Source organism: Cydia splendana, chromosome 11 (genome assembly GCF_910591565.1).
Source record: "Cydia splendana chromosome 11, ilCydSple1.2, whole genome shotgun sequence".
Classification (NCBI taxonomy): Eukaryota; Metazoa; Arthropoda; class Insecta; order Lepidoptera; family Tortricidae; genus Cydia; species Cydia splendana.
This window is the reverse complement of record NC_085970.1, coordinates 487696-509871: the sequence shown is the minus strand read 5'-3', so window position 1 is coordinate 509871 and position 22176 is coordinate 487696. Positions and strand designations below refer to the sequence as shown.

Sequence of the window (22176 nt, the reverse complement as noted above, 5' to 3'; positions counted from 1 at the left end):
AAGGCATAAGTTAAAATCCACGCCGAACCGGCTGGAAGGCTTAATTTTACATTTGGTCCTTCGAGCCGGATTTGTAAAAATTCGGGCTCACTTTGTCGGCGCCTCGGCAAATCTCACCCGTTTCTTTCATTTTATCATTGCGGTTTCATTTCATACCAATTTGGGGGAAATATTTATTTTTAGGTCACATTTTTAATATTTTATATATTATTATATTGACTGGGGATTTTGTTTTATTTCATTTCATTTTCCATACATTCCATCTTTATTCGTCGCGGGTTTTTGAAATTCAATTTGTCATAAATTTATTTTATTGGTTTTGACATCTTAAATTAAAACAGTTTTGGTTGCTAAGTTACCATATCGCTAGGTTCAGATACTATAGGGTTATTTCGTCTTGTTAGGTAACTGCTATACTAGCCTAGTGGTTGTAGTAGTTGCTTACTATTACTGAGGTCGAGGGTTCGATCCTCAGCAAAGGTGGGATATTTGTATTTTTCTAAACATTTATATTTCCAGTGAAAGCGGTATAGAGCATTATTTATCGGTATTTAATGCTATTTCGATACATGAATAAATTTTTCAGGGGTTCTAAACATTTCCTTTCAAAGTTTGCGGAATAAATATTTCATAATATATATTGAAGTTAGCGGTAAAAACTCAATATATTATTACAAAGTGCGGTTTAATGATTTATTGCGGTGCGGTACGTTAATTAAAAATAACGTATAATTGTAATTTGTAGTTTTCATGGTGTGGTTCTTGTTCGGATTCGGGATCCTATTGATTATATTTATTTGGATTTCGTTATCGAATACCAACGTAAACATAGCGGCAGCTAGGCGGATACAGTTGCTGCAGATGAAATATCATACAGCATGTCGTAGTATGGATGTGTTGGATGGATTGGCTCGTAATCCCGAATTGTCTTCGGAACAAGAAAGTGATTTTCTCGTGCGGTTTCAAGATTTAGAGAAAGTTTGAGGCATTTACGGAAATGTTTTATGAACTTCAGCTCTCTGCTGCGGATATAGAGAGCTTTGATTTAGAAAGTCATCTTCAGGAGTACGAGGCGTACAACAAGAAATATTATTTTATAAAACAACGCCATTTAGGGTTGACTAATTTGAACGCTTCAGCTAACGCGGACAATAGCTGTAGCAGCGGTAACGGTAATGACAATCCTAAGAGCGCGCGGAATAGGGCAGTTCTCCCTAAAGTCAAACTTCCTACCTTTGCGGGACAGGTGGAAGAGTTTGTTCCTTTTATGGAATTGTTCCAATCTTTGGTGGGCAATGATACCACGTTGTCGGATACTGAAAAAAAATATTATTTGGCGGGGTCGCTTTTAGGTGAACCAAAGTCCTTGATCCAGCATTTGTCGGTCACAGGGGACAATTTTTCGGTTGCGATAGATTTGTTAAATGCACGGTATAACAACAAAAGGTTGTTGGCGGATCGTTTGTTGCACAATTTGTTAAGTGCACCTCATGTCACCACTAAGGGGGCAAGTGGTTTAAAAATGTTTTTAAATACTTTGATTGAAAACACAAAAGCTTTGGAAAAGATGCAGTTTCCCGTTGATTCGTGGTGCTATTTGCTGTTTTATATTAATTTTCAAAAGTTAGACGGCAACTTGAAGAAACATTTTGAAGACAAGCACGCCGATAAAGAGTTACCCACATTCTCGGACCTTATAAAGTTTTTGGAAACCGAAATACGGATTTTGGAATCCAGTGCGGAGCCACAGGCCGGTACGTCAGCGGGAAGGCGTATTGGAAGTGTACAGAGCCATGCGGTAAAGGCTCATGCGGCATTCGAGGGTGCGGGTTCGGCGTCGTCGTGTCGACTGTGCGGAAAAAGCGGACACTTCATTGCTAGGTGTGATAAATTCTTGGAGATGAAACCTGCGGCTAGGAAGCGTCAGGTGGTATCTCTTAGATTGTGCTTCAAGTGTTTGAATGGTCACAACATTAACCAGTGCACTTATAACAAGAACTGTTACAAGTGTAATTCGGCTAAACACCATTATTTATTACATTTCGATCTTCCGGCAACTGGTTCAGATTGTGAACAACGTTTGACTTCAAACAATGTTGCTACAAGTGGGAAGGCTCACAGTGCTACCTTGTCCTCTCCAAGTGCTCCTATTGTGAGTGCACCTTTGGCCAGCGGCAACCCAGGAAGTGCGGTCCCTGGAGTCACTGGGCTAATGGCATCACAGGCCAACAAACCTGATAGGTATCAGCAGAAGGTGCTACTTGCAACGGCAATAATAAGAGTACTGGACAGCAGCGGAAGCTTCCACGAGGCGCGGGCCTTACTGGATGGAGGCAGCGAGAGCACATTTATATCGGAGGCTTGCGTGCAGAAGTTGGGCTTAAAACGGTTTAAGTCTGACGTCCCAATCACAGGACTGAACTGTACTCCTATAAGCGGTTGTAGGGGGACAGTTAACCTAACCATGGCACCTAGGCTGACAGATCAGCCTGTGCCAGTGACCACGGCTACAGTCTTAAATGAAGTTACCTATGACTTGCCTGGATATTCGTTGCCGGCCCAATTAGCGGATAATTATCGAGGACTGTATCTTGCGGATGAACAGTTCTTTGTCAGTCGACAGATTGATATTTTAATAGGCGAAGATCTACTTGGTGATATTGTACTCAGCGGACGCATTAAAATCAAGGATCACATTCCACGGGTGACGAAAACGGTGTTCGGCTACGTGCTGTCAGGTCCAGCCACTATAACGACTTCTTTATCTGATGCCCCGGAGAATGTAAATTACCATTAGCCACGAAGCGGTTCTTGGCTATGGAAAAGCGGTTCCTCGCGAAGGGGAATCGAGTTCACCAATTGTGAATTGCGGTTTAGATAGTCTGGAGACATTTACCTTCAGAAATGAACCCTGCTGATGTCGCGAATTGCGGTTGTCGCGCATCAGTGCTCCTTGAGCACCCTTTATGTTGGGGTCTTCATTGGCTGTCAGGTGATGCGGAGACCTGGCCCAGGAATATAATGGACAAAGCGGAAGATCCATTACCTGGATTGCGGAAGGTGAAGGTAAATGTTCGGGCCTTAGCTGGAATTGTTGACGAGGATAATATTTTTACGCGGTTTAGTCGGTTGAATATGTTATTGGCGGTCGTAGCATATTGTTTCCGGTTTGTCAACAATGCCAGGAATTCGTCTGAAAAACTTATAGGGGTGTTGACAGTCTCAGAGCGGCGGTTCGCTTTGCAGCGGTTAATGAAATTGGTTCAGCAGGAGGAGTTTGCGGACGACATCCACTGCTTGACCCAGGATAAACAATGTTCCACGCGGCTACGTCGGCTTTTGCCGTTTATTGGGGATGACGGCTTGTTGCGCGTTGGAGGTCGTTTGGAACATTCGAGTTTATAATTTCCTAGGAAGCATCCGGTGATTTTACCCAAATCACACGCTTTAACGATTTTGATCATAGATCATTTTCATGTGACTTATTGCCATGCGGGAGCTACGGTGCTCATGGCTGTATTACAACGGCAATTTTGGATTCTTTCTGCGGGACAAGTGGTTCGTACACGAATTTTCAAGTGTATGAAATGTTTTAGGACCAAGGCTAGGCCTATAGCGCCAATTATGTCAGCGTTGCCTTGGGATCGGGTTAACGCGACTGGTGTGTTTCACACAGTGCAAACTGACTTTGCTGGGCCGTTCAGCATTAAACACTCTCGTTTGCGGAATGCAAAAATTCTAAAGGCGTATCTTTGCGTATTTATATGCTCTGCATCCAAAGGGGTCCATTTAGAGTGCGTCACGGACCTTTCGACAGAAGGTTTCCTAGCGGCTTTGACGCGATTCACGTCCCGACGCGGTATGCCGAGTGTGATACGTTCAGATTGCGGAACTAATTATACGGGTGCGAATAGGTATCTGGATGATGTGCGGAGATATTTGGCTTCTCAAGAAGTACAGCAAGGGCTTAGCGACGGCGCGGCCAAGCAGTCAATAACATGGCGGTTCAATTCTCCAGCGGCGCCTCATTTCGGTGGTCTATTTGAGGCGACCGTAAAATCGGCTAAAACATTATTGCGGCGTGTCATAGGTGAACAGGTTTTGACGTTCGACGAATTGGTAACGGTATTTACCAGGGTTGAAGCGGTTCTTAATAGTCGTCCGTTATGCCCGTTGTCCCAAGATCCTCACGAACTGGAGGTCTTGACGCCTGCACACTTACTTATAGGCAGACCTTTGCTTTCGGTTCCGGAGTACAATTTTGAGGATATTCCAAACTCGCGGTTGAGTCGTTTTAACTTAATTCAAGCTATGTCTCAACGCCTGTGGAGAAAATGGAGTGAACAATATCTACATTCTCTTCAAATGCGTAGAAAATGGACATCTCCAACTGATCCGCCTAAGCTGGGCGATCTAGTTCTTATAAAGGAGGAAAACTTACCTCCTCTTAAATGGAAGTTAGGGAGAATAGAGGAGTTGCTACCCGGCAAAGACGGCGTTGTTAGGGTAGTACGTCTAAGAACTCCAACAGGTAGCCTCACGCGGCCGGTTGTTAAAATTTGTAGGCTTCCTTTGGAAGAATAAGCGGAGGTAGCGATACCAAACTGTTTTAGTTTAGTTGTAGTTTATTAATAGAGTTTAATTTTGTTTGTTGATAAAGGCTTTAGCCTTTCTCGGGCGGGGGAATGTTTAGTTTTTAATGCATAGTTTCACCTCATTTCATTCCCACCTTTTTATATATATATTGTCATTTGGGGAAAGAAGAAAAAACAGAAGAAGAAATCTGTCATTAAAAGGCAAACGATCGGTGCGGACAATTTGTCGCGTAAAATTATTAATTCCGGAAGAACTGCGGAATACATTGATTGCGGAGGACCTGCACCACGACACAGGGGGGTGAGTGTAGGGTTCTTATTTATTTATCTTATATTTTGTGTTTTTTCCACCCTTCATATGAAACGGGTGTCGATTTGGCGGCGAGGCCATTGAACCAGCGCAAGGCATAAGTTAAAATCCACGCCGAACCGGCTGGAAGGCTTAATTTTGTAGTAGCTCGCATTCGCGGTGTCACTATTAAATGAATGCCATCCAAATGCACTTACTCATAATTAAATCAATGTACTGTTACCGAATATATACTTATATTAGCGATTCGCGTAATTCCTGAAACGGAAGTGGCAATTAATATTCCTCTGCGTCAATTGCCTGTCTGATGCCGCCACGATGCCGCGATAGTGTCACAGCGACTTCCGAATAAATGTAACCCTGATCGATAAGCTGGATTTTAATCGCAGTTTTTACACCACCAGCGTTTATGTAATCGCCTACTTTTATATATCTTTTGACGTAGGTATTAATATCTATTATTTGCTTACCGGACATTTATACTTATCAAGCTTGGTAAGGTACTAGAAATTGATTGAGAGTTCTATTTTTTCTCCAGTGAAGAAAACTTATCTACCTTTTTCAGTTAAGTTCAGGCGGAATAAAGGAAACATTTTATTTTGCTTGGGGCAAGAGAGTAACAGTATGACGATTCCTTAAAATTGGTTTCCCTTGGCCCGGTGTTTCTCTCACGCCATACTTAATCCTGGCTTGAGATTGAAATTTTAGTAGTAGTGTAAGCTTAGTTACAAGAGGTCATATGTCATGCATTAAATATTATGAAATAGGAAAACAATAAAAGTCAACAGCAGTCGCATTTTAAACAAGTGCCTAAACTTTCCCCATCAAAGCTGTTACGAGTCTTACCTTAGCCCAATATCGTCCGTTATATCATTAAGGGCTCAAATAACGAGAAGCAATCAGAACTGTCAATAGCACACGACTCCAAGGAGTAGATAAGAAATTTGTGACTTTAACCCACAATAACTAAAGTTGCAAGTATCTTAACACCGTTCAAAGGAGATAAATGAGACGTTATCAGACATTATATGAAAATACGCGGCCTTGCCAGCGGCGCCGGGGCACGTGCTTTTACGTCACTCCTTAGAAGAAAAATCAACGGATCTTTAAAATCAGTCTTGTATTAACCTAATTGTAAGATGGATTAGGTTTGAAATCGCTTGTTTGGTTATAGAAAAGTAAAACGCTTTAGTTATGAGTAAAATAATTGTTGAAGTTGTAGAGCGACTACCTATGTTATGGGAGAAACTAGTTAAAAATCTTAACAATATTCTATTGTCATGGACGAGTACGTCAGTAAGTTTATGAATACAGAATACCTATTAGACGTGCACTTTAAGCGTAGCTTCAACTTTTTAGCCTTATGTGGCAGAGGAGAAACGTCAATACAAGTAATAAATTTTGACGACCGGTCTGGCCTAACGGGTGACCCTGCCTGCGAAGCCGATGGTCCTGGGTTCGTATCTCGGTAAGGGCATTTATTTGTGTGATGTGCACAGATATTTGTTCCTGAGTCATGGATGTTTTCTATGTATTTTTTTTTTGTAAGTAAGGATGTATTTATTAATTCATAATAACACAGGTCAAAAACACAGAAATACATTGTCAAAAATTATATTAATAATAAACACAATAATAACTAATCTGGGTGCTGGTGCGCGGAGGCGAAAACCTCTCCCAACAGCTCGCAGGGCAGCTTGTGGCGAGCTGTTGGGAAGTAACGACCCCACGGACCCGAGTGCTCCCGAGAGTCGGTCAGGGTCTCCGTCTCCGGCGTGTCTTCGTCGGTCGGAGTGGACCCCAAGGTGACCCGCAGGACTCTCAGCTCTGGCTTGCCTTAATTGGCCGTCCAGAGAGGAGTCGTTAGAGCTATATGCTCCAGGGGTGGAAGTGAAAGATGCATAAGACGCGAGTTGGCACAGTGGCTGCTAACAGCCACTGGGTAGAAAGCGGCGCACACCTCTCGACACCCCTGAGCCGCTCACACCGATGTTGCTCCTGGTCGTCTTCGCGACGGCAGTTTCAGGGGCCCATCTAGTGCGCGGCAAGTCACCACCTGCCTCGATAACTTGTGTGAACATTGTTATGGCAGGTGTCCGTACGTCTTTGTAATAACCCAGTCTCATAGTCCACCCAAACTTCAATCCATAGACCGGTATACTGTTCTCTTTTTCTACAATAGTCCCAATGCCTGCTGAGACCGGTTCATGGGTGTCTATTGTAGCACCTGTGAACGGGTTCCAGCAGGCGTTCTACATGACATAAAAGCTCTCCAAGGGGCCTCTACGTGTTGGATCTGTGTCCCCACGCAAGCCTATCAAAAAGCCGGGATTATAGGCCCGTGATATCCAAGGAGATACAACTAATCTACAATGTACAATTTCTTATCATGATGTAGGATTTAATCAAACTATAGTTACAATTTATAATACTTACAAGCCTATACTATAAAGAACTATAAGTAAAACTAAACCTAAACTAACCTATACTAAGCCTACTAACTACCTACTCGAACAACCCACCCCGCATCGCTCCTGGCGAAAAGGTGCCCATCACGCTGGCCGCGTTTCCACGTTGAATCGCGATAGACAACCTCTGCGCTAGGAACGACCCGGAGCGGGGGTCGAGACCCCTCCGCTGCAGGCGACGCCCCAGCTCCCCAAGAAAGGTTTTCGCCTCCGCGCACCAGCACCCAGACGGCTCCACGGCAAGGGGAACGAACAAGATTCTATGTATTTAAGTATTTGTATATTATATATATCGTTGTCTGAGTACCCACAACACAAGTCTTCCTGAGCTTACCATGGGATTTGTGTAAGAATGTCCCTATCATATTTATTTATTGCATATATTTAATACAACTTGATTTTCAAGGGCGTGCCAAGTTAGAGAATAATAACGAGATTATAGAGCATTCATATTATATCCTAGAGTTTTGAATAAAAAGTGCGACAAATCATTTCCGATTTCAACACCGAAACCGTGTTATTATCATAATATATGCCACAAAGCACGCAATTATGTGCTGTGTATTGCAAATTTAGTCTTAGCAAAGTATAATGTACTTCGTTAGTTACTTGACCTAGTTTTGACTCGTTTGGTCACAGAACAAAGTTAAAAACAATTAATCGAAATCGTTAATCAATTACCAGTGATAGATGAAGCGATTGATGCATCGTTGTGGCATGACGATAATCGACGGGTCGAATCGGCCCGTCGCTTCGCGTTCTCCGTTCAGCCAAAAATGTTTACAATTCTGAACTGTATTTCATTGTGATAAGGCGAAAGGTGTATACATGTATTTGATTTTAACCGTATAATAAATCAATCAAGGTAATTAGATATTTTATTAGTCTAACTTTGGAGTAATTACTTTTGTATCCCGCCGCCCGAGTAGTTACCTATGGTTGTCACACAAATTTAATAAAAATGTCTTTATTGCTTTTGATATCTTTATTATTATTTAGCTTAGGTCATATAAAAAAAAGTTTTGGTCTTTGCAACAAAGGTACTAAGTAACAAACAATGTACGAGTACCTAAACCTAAAGTAAATAAAATATTTCTAAAATATATCGAAATCCCTTTAGCTTAGTTAGTAGCTTTATTTTATGGTGGTTAATTATTTTTTAATAATCAAGCAACATATTATTATATTTGTTACGCATTATTACAACCCAAGACAAAAGAAGATGTGCTATATTGTGGTATTACGTTCTCCTAATACTGAAAAAAATACTATTGTTAAATGGGCAACCCTATTATGAGTTTAAAAATTAACTATTAGTTACTTACTTTTATTAAACTGGCAGGCCTGGCAAACCTGACACACTTACGAAACAGCTCCAATTATTTTACGCTGATCTAGTTATTTAAACTTGCAACAAATAATAATAATGTTCATACGAGCGTATGCATAAATAATCGATTACTAGCTCTCATTTAAAATGAGAAAAGCCGCGTATGTCTCACAATTAATTAGAACAGTTTGACTAAAATTATAGCGTTGTTGGTCAATTTGTTATGAGGGAACCATTTTTTTGACAAATTCACTCCATTTCATGGCTTTTCAGTATACATGATAATAAACGCATACATATATACATACGCTGCCTCGTTTAGCATTAGACTCCGCCCATTGCTAATCCGCACGCACTCGTTTTAACATAATTACAGGTTGGGCTTTACTTTCTTACCATAAATCCGATGGGTTTACGCCTTCGTTGCAATTAGTGGCCGAGATCCGTTCACACTAGCATCACCTAAATACCAATGGTATAGTCCTCCTCTTCGTTTTCGATGACGTCGACCCTAAATAAACATCATCAAGGCATCATGGTGGCAAGTAGGAGACTAACTTACACTTAATAGCAGAATTTATTATGACGGGACGGCGCGTTATAAATTATAATGTAATCGGTAGAGTAGTAGAGATCTAAAAGATGTCCTTCTGTTTTGCAGGAGATCAAGAAGATTTGAGGAGAATAATGTTGTGATGCCACCGGGACAGTAACTTGCAGCTCCAACTTCGGGGAATTGGACTGAATGAATGCAATAAGCGATCGACAGACCACATGTTTTTCGAGCCGGGCGTTCCTACAGGGTTTACGAGTATAAAATAAGTAGTCCCGACATCAAATTTAACAAATTACGTAATATTTTAACAAAAAACTCAATGGTACAAATATACTTTAGTTCAGAAAGAAAAAAAAAAAACTTTGATAATTATTTACAGCCCAAACTCTTGAGGGGAAGGCTTTTGTGCCCTGCAGTTCCGTATTCACAGGTATGGGAATCATGCCATACCAAGAAAGAAGAATGATCAATTGATCATAGAAGATTACATCATTATCACCAGATAACAGTTGATGTGATCTATAATCTTTCTAGAAACACAGGTGCCCCTTCTGCCCCGGCATGCACGCGGCCTAACGCGCACGCGCCGAGAAAGTCGTAATTAATTCGGAAGTTTTCGTCACAATCAGCGCGGAAAGCGGAACGTTGCGTCAGCTGGACCGAGCTGGTCAAGTCTTACATGACCAGCTAAACAATGCGTGCTGGCTTGCATCTCTACTAACAGTCCAGGAGATAAACCGGAAAAATAGGTGGAAAGCGGGATGTTGCGTCAGCTGGACTGAGCTGGTCGAGTCTTACATGATTGCTGGTCATCAATGCGTGGCTTGCATCTCTACATTCTCTGCTAACAGTCCAGGAGATAAAGCGCAAAAAATACACTTGTGTCTTATGACATGATCAAAACCAGTAGTCAAGTTGAGCATCTATCTCTTATTGCCATATGTGTCAGTATTTCCTCTGACATTACAAGATTATTCGTCCTTTGTCAGTTGAGGGCGGACTTCGCAAGTGTCAGTGTTTTAGAAAGCTCAACTAACCACTACAATCTAACCAAAAGTTTGGAGTTATACGTACAGCACATGATGGCTTGTAGCTACAGCATATTTAAAAAAAATCGAGATACGGAGGCCTAATTACAAAAGCCCCAGTGGTATTTGGAGAAATTACCGATCGGATTTGTAGAGTGATGTCCGGACTTTTGTCAGAATTGACGCAGGCTATAGCGTTTTATTAATAGCGACTGCCACCTTACCTTCCGATCCGGACTGAAAATACTTGAGCATACGACATGTCATTTTCTATAACGGCTGATCGGTAATCACGTGGTGCTTTCCATAGAAAATGAAGCGCCGGAAGCTCCTGCCCAGCCCCGGCCCGGTCTAGCATGAATCATCCTTAAAGCTATTTTGAAATGTAAATATTGCGTACCCCATTAACCCATAGCGTAACTTATTAATTAGGAACATTACGATTTGAACCCACAACTTCCGATTCAAGTTACATTACACTCGTCATTGTTGATAATGATAACTACCAACCATGCAACCTGTCTGTGCAACAATTATGCCATTGTCCTATAAGATGATAATCGGTTATTTAATAGCCTAATAACTCTCTAACAAAGATTCTATCATTCCATTTGAGTCATTAACGGGTAACAGCAACACACTTAACTAGCCTCGACCTTATCTCGTTACAATGAGGATTACGAATGATCAGTTGTAGACGTAAGAATGACCAAATACTTCGATTAATTTGCTCAACCTATTGTACGTCAAAAGATAAACGAAATCGTATGAAAGGGGCATTCTCATAACATTTAACGATGAGCAATCGAGGGAGTTTCGAATTTTGCCCATTCAGATTGGCTGTTATGAAACAGTTTGGCTAACTCAGGGTAACTGGAGTTGTCACCGCGTAACCGAGTATGAACCAGTCACGTACTTAATGAAACACGAGTAAGAAATGCTCGGGCAGTACCAGTACCGAATCCGGAATTGAACGATTTCTCTCGTCTAGCTTTCCTATGATCTGTGGAAAAATGCCGAAAAACGCTAGGAACATGATTGGTCTTAAATATCCATTATTTTATCATCATCGGATCACCCAAAATACGTTAATTCACACCTGGAGAACGATTATAGTAGTGGGTAGTGTCTCTTCAGCTTCACTAAAGCAATAAATAACAACCCAGTTGTGCCAAAATCCAGGTTAATCTTTGTAAATCGTCGACTATCCAAAGCTCCATCTCGCTAAACATCACTTGACGTGGACGTTTCGTTTAACGTAGACGGTGGCATAGATGTAGACGTTAATCCTTCAAATACATCGCAGATTAACCTTATACCGTATTTTCGCTCGTAGGATTTACACTTTTTACAGTATTCATGCGTTCATATGTTCATAAAACGCTCTACGCGGACCAGAGGTGACATGTGATACATTCACTGTGTCACTATAATATGTGCAATGGCACCAAATCAAATATAGCTTTACGATTATTCGATAAGCTGGTTGTATTCAGCACGCGTATTGTAGTTACATTTAGAATCTTATTACAATGGATTAAGGGTGACGAAACCCAGATTTTCGGTGGCTACTTAGTCCAAATAAGCGGGAGTTTCAACTAACAATGAAGTAGATGCCTCGATCCGTTTTGCTTCTACACAATTAAATCAGGATGTGTTAGAGAAAACAATTGTTCGTCCACCTGTTTACCTAACTGAGCCATTTTATGTAACAATACCTGGGAAGATGGGGTATAAGAAACATTGGGGACAAGAGAAACACTTGAGGATCCTCGTACTGTTTCTCTTGCCCCGAGCAAAATAAACTAATGTTTCTCTTACTAAACATGACCTTAAGTAATTTTGTCTACTCAACCACAACGCTTTATTGATTGTATTGTAGGTAATCATTAATCATTAAAAACGTTTACAATTGATTTAAACAGGAAACGATAAGTCAACTCCACAAAAACGAATCGTTCTCGTTACGATGTGAATCTGAATTGAGACTTTCCATAGAAGTGTCAAGTCCACTAGTAACATTATTGTGAGAAAAGTCGAGCAAAACCTACCAGCGGGTGTAGTAAAAGTGCTGAGGCTCACTACATCAGCCTATCTCAGTTTGGGAAGGACCTGGATACCTACTAATGTTCTTATTTTGACTCAGTTCTAAGGCCCGTTGTACCTATGTATCGTCGACGATCCCAGACACATTAGATATTGAACTGTTATCTCAGCAAAGATTTTGCCCCCAAGTCAGCTTGTATAATGGCTTGTAAGAAGATTAGTTTGATATGTTGCCCGAGGCGGCTTTATCACCACGACAAGGCCCTCGAATTTGCACATGGACTACTCTTTATAATTTCTATTCGGGTAATAATGACTGCTGGGGTGTCATTTCTCCTGCACTGCTAATCTAGTGAAAAGCGCTTTCTTCTGCTAAACACTACATTGGTTTCAGTTACCACCACCACCACCACGTATAATACTTGAAAGGCCATTAAGGGAAACTTTACTCACCGTCACGCGCGAATTAAAGTGTCATCCTCAGCTTACTTGTAATAAACTGTAACAAGAAAAGTAAAATTAACTAAGTTGGATTGTAACTTGTCTATTTTGTATTAAATAGGTAAGGTTTTACGAGTATTAGAGATTGTGTTCTAAGTACCTTTTTACGTCTACTGCTGACCGTCCAGTAGCAAAAGTAATGAATACTGTGAACTGCAGTAACCCCAGAGTGATCACTGATTAGTATGTATTCGGTAAGGAGAGCAGTGACCGTCGCCAATTGCAAATGATCGACTAGATCGGTCGGCTTTCTCTAACAACACATATAGCTGACCATTGGTATGCCTTATGCAGTTGGAATAAGGATTAAGAATGCTCAAGCTGATGGTGCCGAACGCAGTGTCCATATTTGTCACCACTGCGTGTGTGTTCAATGGTGGATCCAAATCAGGAACTCCTAAAAGTAACAATTTGTCATTCCCTACCTTCAACCCCTCTTGTATCACATATTCGCAATTTATTGATTTATCTCTTTATTTTTGTATATGATGTTTATAATTTGTTTCTTTGTTGACGATTATAATTATGTATTCATTCATGTAAATTGAAATAGCTTAACAATTTATTATGTAATGCTTTTATGAAATAAATAAATCTAATCTAATCTAATCATTTGAAGCCATCCGGCACCCAAAATTCGCATCAGGCAACTTTCATACGTAATCTAAATAAGGTGATCCAAACCTTGACGTCCAAAATTTTTTTTTAGATTACTCACGTCGTGGGCTATCAGAATATACCCCATGTATGTTAGCCGATTTTTCGTAGTTTACGAGTTATGATTTTTTAAACTTTTAACTTTTGTTATGAAATTCCGGGGTTCCCATACAGGTTGGCTAAAAAATAACTGCATTCCCGTTGCTAGGGAGGTTTTGGGATTATAACTGAGCAACTTTTACTAAGGGACCAACCCCGAAATCGCGAAAAAAAAATTTACCCTTCCATAGATAATGGACCAGCCAAATGTATTCATTCATTCATTCATTCATTTAACAGCCTGAAACAGTATGAAACAACCAAATTTTTTTGCAGCCCACGACGTGAGGAATCTAAAAAAATATTTGGACGTCAAGGTTTGGACCATCCTGCATATACATACCTACATATATGAAAAGGGTTGTATTGCATTGAATGTTATGTTTATTATTTCTGAAATATTTTCCACTTTAGCGTCAAATTAAGCTATTGAGTCGATGTTGACTACCTTTGTATTTTTAGAAAAAAAGTAGTTACAACGTTTTACTTTTGAAAATAGGGGTTGAAATTACTGGTGTTCTAGATCTGTTATTAATGTAAGTAGTTAAAACGGACTAACCGGGTCAAAAACAAAACTGTGTTCGCGTCTTTTCTGTAGACATACACAAGAGTTAAGGCTATAAAGGTAACTTTTCTTATTTAACCCTTATCCACATGAAAAGGTACTCCTTTTATTTAGAGAAGTACGATAAAATCATTACCTAGATGCCCACAAGCTGTTAACTATTGCCCACAGGAGAGAAAAACTGCGCGAACTGTACATTTTTGGTATCGGGTACATTGAACCTTTATATTAGACTGGAGTCTGGACTGTAGTGAGGTCAAATTGCAAATGATCGGCTTTCTCCTGCGCACTGCGTAGTCGCACGCTGCGACCGCAGCAGTCTTATCTGTCACAGCCAACATTATAAATATTAAATTTACTGTTTTTATTTGAGCAGTCAAAATGCTCGTAATCAATGCAAGTCATACCATAATTCATAAATATCTGAGTAAATTTTAAATGAACAACTCCGAACTAATCTATACGTACTACAAATAATACTTATTAGCATTTTATTTACTACTTAATTTTTTTTACATAGGTACTACAAATACAATTACCTAACTTCTAAAAAGGTAGGTAGAGCTGGCGGCTACCTCGCACAACGTATTAGCATTGCGATACAGCGAGGAAATGCCGCCAACATCCTTGGGATATTGCCTCAGGGGCCTATTTTAGATTTAAGCTAGTTATTAATAATTTCGTTTAGTAGTACCACTGTATAACTATATATTGTATGTAAATAAATGATTTTCCAAAAGGTAGGTTAAGATAACGTCTAAGCGTCTAACCCAAGATCGTCCGGTGGCGGAGGCTTCTCAAAGTAATCCCTAGATACTCGTACAGGTGTATGCTGTATCGATTTGAGAACCTTATGCGTAAAAATATTGGAGAAGTTATTGGAATCATGGTCTTAACTCTCGAGCAAGGAGCTTAGAAAGGAAACGCCGCGGGTGCAGCAAACGCAATGGATGCAGTCGCGGAGCGGACAGGTCGAGCAGGAAGGCTTACAGCTATTGGCAGCAAGCATTCCACTCTCTAATCTCTCTATTGGTGAAAAAGTCGAGGAAATCAACGACTACCTGCTTCGGAAAATGAAGTTGTAACTAGATAGCTGCTAATTAAATGCTACTATATGAAAATGATTTTTTAAATACTTAGATTTTATATTCCTTTAAGAAGGCCCCCTCTTAAAACCAGGAAATTAGAACTAAACAAGAAACTTCCGACAAAAGATTTGGCAATTTAAAATGTTGCTTGTTAAAATCCCTCGGCTATTCACTAGCTATTTTATACTTTAATTATATTTCTGTGGTATACAGAGTGACGATACACGAACACCGTATAAATTAAATGATTAGACATCTTTATGTGATTCTTTCTATACTTTAACCTAGTAAGGTTTTGCTTCTAGTCTGCCCTTACAAATATAATCTAGAGGTAGTTCCCGTGTCATTGCATTTGTCGTTGTAAAAACGTGTCGATTCAATATAAAAACTACAATTTTACGTTACCCCTCTTAACGCTACATAGCACTGCACTCAGTTATGCCCATCAGCTTGCCCAGCTAAAGCTCAATAGATCTGTTAGTAAGCAGTGGCGCGTTTCACTCTCGCTTTCCGCGGCGCGCGCGCAGCCACAGCCACGGTCAAGGCGAGCGGAGCGCGGCTCCACTGTTGTGATGTATACCGTTAGATTACAACTAAGTGAAGAAGAACCTTTAACTTTAACTTTGGAATAAGGTTTGCCTGTGTAGCCGAAATGTACATTTCCAAATAATTTTAAAAGATCACTACAAGCTAGCCGGCAGCTGTAGGCTGCAGACCAAAAAGGAGATATCAGGATTATCTCGACGCATTTTGCAGCGAGAGAGCATGCACCATAAAGAAATGGGTGGGCACAAAATAGGCTATTAAAAAAATGTAAGACCTTTTACAGCTTGTTCTATAATAGTATTATCGTATCGCGCGACAGTGAGCCCGCGCATTGTTGTCACCGCACTAGTCCCGCCAGTTTCCCACGACTTAGCATATCGTGCTGAATTAACATTAACGCCTCTATTGATCTTCCGCGATCTCGATCAACTTTTCTTGACCGCATCACGACCTCGGCTTTTTGTGACCTTTGCGGTTTACTTGTCTTGTGATCTCTGAGAGCGAAATTAGAGTGCTCTAGTTTAGGATCTTTTATCATTCTTTAGTTTATAGGTATACAATTTGTAGAATATAACTAAAAAAGTAGAGAAAGACAATAGGCCTATCACTTAGTGTCGTCATAACCTAACGTAAAAAGTAAACGTGCGTATGTATGTAACAGCTAGCTACTACAACTATAACGCACATCATAAACTAGGGTTATCTTTACTATTCGGTTAGATCTTTTAACCCCATTCCTAACTAGCCTTAAGGTATCGTCTTGATGGGTCGTCCCATTCGTTTTTCGTCAAATTCTTAAATTAGTCCTATATATTCTGCTTTCGTCACTCTTTCTTCATTGAAAGCCACCGACGATTGTAACGAATGTAGAATGAGTGACGAAAGCAGAATAGGACTAATTTAATAACTTGACGAAAAACGAATGGGACGACCCAAGACGATACCTTCTATTCCGGCCAGCCTAAAGCCGCCGCGAAAAAAGCCATCATAGCCTCAAAGTAGCTCGAGTCAAAAAGTGTTGGAACCCCTAGCCTTAACTATTGAAGGTAGGATCTTGAAATTGGAACATATTCTTCAAATGTTTTAGAGCTCCTCAAAACAGGGTTGAAAATAGAATTTCAAGTTTTAACAACTACGTACACGAAGTCACGGACGGCTAATCCCAGATCTAAACTATCTAAAACCATCCAGTAGCACGTTGAATCGTGTCCAACACACCCATTAACCACCACTTAAACACCATCAACCCCGAGGTCGTGCCCCAAGAAAGTGAAATCCACTTATGTTAACATTCCTGGCCACTTCACGCCAATCACGCCATTGAGACGCCACATTCTTGGCGTGTCTAGTTTTGACAGCTGGATAATGTGACAATCAGCGACGCATGAGTGCATGGCGTAAAATGGAAATTGGTATGGAAATTCGGAACTACTGTTTGGGAGATGTATGTAAATTGTTACGTAATGAAATAATTCTTGCTGTTGTGTATGAAAATTAGAGAAAAGATGATCTAGCACAACCTGCACAACGAATAGGCGCGTAAAAATATTTGACTTAATCTTAGAATTGTAAGACCGTAATACAAATCTAATCAAATGAGTCAAAACATTGATTTAGAAAAAGTAGGTAATTATAGACTAGGTACTGGAAATGCTTACTCGTACACTGACATAATTGTTCAATCAGTGATAAAACGTACTAAATGTACTAATACATGTCAAGATAAATATATCGGACGTGTTTTATTATATTACCGGCAAGCAAACGTTAATCGATACACAGAACCGGTTGAGCAACGCAATTAACTAATTTACTCGATTAATTAAATCGTTCGGCTCACGTTCATCATCGGACGGGGGAAATATATCAATTAGCACGAAATCGTGTCGCCCAAGCCATCCGGAACACTCGCTCGCTCGGAAACTTAATTACTAATCCTTCGACTGCTAATCGAAGGTTGCCGACGCGACGGGCGGAAAATCTTATTGTCACGCGTGTCGCGTGTCCGATCTATAGTGCGCAGAACAAATAGTTTTTAATAGCACTCGTAACTTGCTATGTAATAAGGATCTAAAGAGCTAAAGATATGTCCGAAGTACCTCAGTTGTGTCCCATTGATGTATACCTAGATGACATATCACTTAACGAGGTTTCGGTAAATTGGTGGTGAAAGCAATGAAATTAATTTCGTTCGTCAGGGTACTCAGGGTGCATTTATGGCGGAAGCATGTTAAAGGCATTGTATCGAATCTTAATAGCTGTTGAAGCGTAATAACCATTAGGTTAGGTTTATTGTTATGCCTCTTCTGAAAATTCATAGATTTTGAAAAAAGCCAAAAGGCAATCAATTTCAAACAAAGATCTTCGAAAATGTACGTACTGCTGTCTTCAATATACAATGTGATGTTTCACGTCTACAATATGAGAACTACCATCAGTTTGTTAAATTATCTCTTCTAATATTACCTCGGATAGAAAACTCAGTGTTATACAATCGCGCGGTATTTTGGTAAATTGTCGTAATTGTGGTCAGCCATCATGTTTGCGGTATATAGCGGAAAGAATTGCAGCTTCCGTACGGACACGGACATGGCAGTCGCTCCGTCATTTGGGAAAATGCATGGTCTAATAAAACATGGTCTTCCATTCCCAGAGTGACACGGGCCTACGTCACAATAACATTGCCACTTTATTTCAACATAACATGTTACATGGGTACATTATACCTATGGTTAATAAGTTAAAATATTTCTTTATAATTTTCATTTATATGTATTTTAGCTTAAATTTTACAATAACACGTCATTTTTAATTACTCGTTAGCAATATCTTCCGATTCACGAAAGAAATTTCAGACTTTCGGGTAATTCTGTTTATACTACTGGCAACACAGGATAGCGCTATGCACATTTGACAATTCGGATCTAGATAACTTCATGCCCTGACCGTCATCCTTGTCGAACGCGTGTTAATTGTTATTTCCTTCTCGCTCAGTGTCAGCAGTCGCAGTGTTTTCCAAACTTTTCACGTCGTAAGCTTGGTAATTAATGTGTAACTGTGAATTAGTTTTTGAAACGTTTGTCTTGTATAGATAAATAAAGTTTAATTTAATACATTAGATTTGTTTTATTTTACTATGTTTCTACATGAATAACTTAAAATTGATGCCGTTAAAATAATTTTCACCGTTGGTTAAAATTCTCCCACATTTCAAAGTTTGAGAACCTGTAAACAGCATGATGACGTAGGCGCGTGTCAGTTAGGTCATACGCGAATCTCGGAATGGAGTACCAGGCGGAGTATATTATTATACCATGGGAAAATGGTAGTAAAACGAAACTTAACATTTTAAAGCATTTTTGAGAAAAAAATTGAACTTTATGCATATGGTCTATGTTGCTCTGTGGTCTGTGACCGATTAATCTGTGTTTGGCGTTGGACCTGCGGTGCGGATATATCGGTCATTGGCGTCCAAAAGGTTAAGCTAAGCTAAGAAGCCGATATTTGGCAGGATAACTAAACTCTAAATTCAACGGTATATAATACAGATTTCTGCTGGTTATTAAGGTAGCTGCGCGTACGCTTCACGTCTCCGGAAGCGAATCGAAGCGAAGCAGCGATCATTGTTTACCTGTACTGTAGGTATACATGATATCAAAAGAGCAACTTATGTGTAGCCGTCCTCTGAGAACGAATACTTGCTTCTTCTAGAATCCCTTGTCAAAGCGTAAAAGAAACTCCTCAGATATAGAGGTAGCTCATTCCAAATCTTTCACGTTCTAGAGAGAAACGCACAAACAGAAGAAATTATTGATGCCAAATATTTTACGATGCTCGATAAAAGAGAAAATATTTACTTTACAAAAAGATTCGAGAAAATTCTCCACCGCTTAAAATACAATATCGTTGTTGAATACAGACAGCCAATAATTAACGTCATAATACTCATAATGAATTATGTATTATTAATGCGTTTTCCATCAAAGTAACATTATGTAAAGTTGACAGTTCGTATGCATTTTAACAAGCACTTCAGAGGTCGCGTAGTTCGGCTATCTTTACGACCGAATGCTAAAAAGGTCGAGTGAAAAGAAATCAAAGTTACGCCCTTACAATTACAATTGCTAATTTTGACATTCGAGGTAAGAGAAAGAGGGAAATCGTAGGTGTTACAAAGCCCAACCTTGCTATGTAACCAGAAGCTTCTATATAGGTACTTAACCCAAACTACATGATTAATAAAAGTTACTTACCTAAAATCCAGCTACTTTCGACGATAGATATTTTGTTTACAACATTTAAGAATTTAAAGAACTTTAGCGGCAAGAACATACATACCTATTCGAGTCATGGATTTTTGGAATGTCATGTTTGTGGTGTTCTATTTGTAAGATTATAAAACGTGTCTGACCGAGTTACGGAGAAGGCCACGCGAAAAATTCTATGGAAGGAAATCATAGGACTAATTATAATTATCATCTATTATGTGCACGATTTTCAGCTAAGAAAGAAGAACTTTTACAGAGATTACCTTAGTATACCTAACTACTTCAAATATCAAAATGATACTTGAAAACACTGACAAGTACCTAAATAGCATCGTTTTAAAATAAAGCACTTTCAATATCAGTCAATGATGAATCAAAAACCATAATACTTACATAATAAAAATATTCGAAAGTGACGTTTTTCACCATCTGTCATAGTTTTCGATCTCATCTGGAGGACATCGGAGCAAATTGCCGGAGGTCCGCCCCAGCGGGCACACTAACGAGCCTATCATTCCGAATTCAAATTTCATGCCGCCGCGCACGCGCTCACTGCGCCCGCGCAGGTCACAGTACAACAATTACGAGCAGTAAAGATTAAGCCGGATTACAACCGGAAGCAGATGGAGGGAAAACTTATGAGTTCCGTTCCGAGAGGACCGAGACGGCCCCTGTACGGATAGTACATCTGAGTTGATATGATTCTTGATGGTTGATTGCAATCTTGATGAAAACACTGATTTCGGTATATGTATTTATTGAAAACCAAGGTATATGAGTACTAGCTAGGAGCACGTACAAACGTAAACTATCGTACTACATATACATCGATGTATGGCGTTGGTTTGTTGGCCTACGCAGTAAAAATACCTCTTAAGAAGACCTCAGATGGCTATTGCGGTGAGGACAGTGAGGTTATTGCACAGTAGGTACTGTGCCTACGATGGTGCTAGATTTTACACCCTGCTTTTAAATAAGGAGTGCCAAAGTACTCTTTAAGAAAAGTAGAAACTCTTTTACACATCTGAAACAACAAATCGCATGTCGCGAATTTACGCAAAGGATCCGGAGAAGCTGCAATCTTTCTCTCAGCAGTCTAATCTTATGGACCAAAAGATATAACCTCAGTAAACTGCATTTATGCGATGTGGTCAAGATACTGACTACGTTGAATGTATTATGTCGCACTTGGTTTGACAGCACGACAACGATCGATCCGCACTTTCCCGACCAATCACAGTCGCTTTCTATTGTAACCGCTGCCAGGATTACGATTACCACAGCTGGTCGAAAAAGGTATAACAGTCGTTAAAGTTACAGGCACACTTGACCTTTGGTCACTGAGAAACTGTGGAGTCATAAAACATATCCGGCTTCGGTTTTGTGGCTAGATATTCTTACACGCGGACAACAATATTGGTCAGTGTTTATGCGTTGTACCTACTATAAACACTAGTACATGCCTAGACAATTATGATGATAATTTAACTGGACAGAACCTTAAAACGGGGTATTAGAATTAAACTTGCTATTTAATAAAAGCTATGAGAATATTTAATCAGCTAGGTATGTTTATAATTCTAGACACCTTTACTGCTATAGCCTTGCAAAAATTACAAATCCGTATATACTCAACAAAAGGAGACGGATTGATATCTAAAGACAATTAGACATTATCATAACATAGTTAACATATCTACTTACATCGAAATCAGAAATCACAAAAAGACAGTTAATGATTGACAGTGATATCTTAGATTAGAACCTTAGAATAAACAAAAACCTGACATGATGAGTCTCCGGAACTTCTGACCAACCTTGACGTTTAGCTTAATCACGTCCATCATTGTTAACAGAACTGCTGACGAAGCAAACTGGTAATGACAATGACTAACATAAATCATCTTAATTCCGCAGTCGTGTCGGATACAATGGCGAATTTAAATCTCAATGAATCTTAACCTCCAGTAAATAAGATATTATTAATTAACGGTTCAGTAACCTAAAAAAAAATTAGCCTCAGTAGGCTGATTAATGATTATGCTTTAACAATTCGATGTGGTTTTCATCTTATTTTGATACGACCTTGATTCAATCATCAATCAGCGTGAGCAGCTAA

At 39.8% G+C, this 22176-nt stretch overlaps 1 protein-coding gene across 1 annotated transcript in view; it reads right to left on the bottom strand.

Annotated features, from left to right (window-relative positions):
- The window catches only part of LOC134794703 (GAS2-like protein 3), a 124257-nt gene that overhangs the window by 60825 nt on the left and 41256 nt on the right, over positions 1 to 22176 (bottom strand). Inside the window, exon 2 of the mRNA XM_063766481.1 lies at positions 12787 to 12832. The gene's annotated coding sequence lies outside the window, so the exon portion shown is untranslated. The remainder of the gene's footprint in view (positions 1 to 12786; positions 12833 to 22176) is intronic.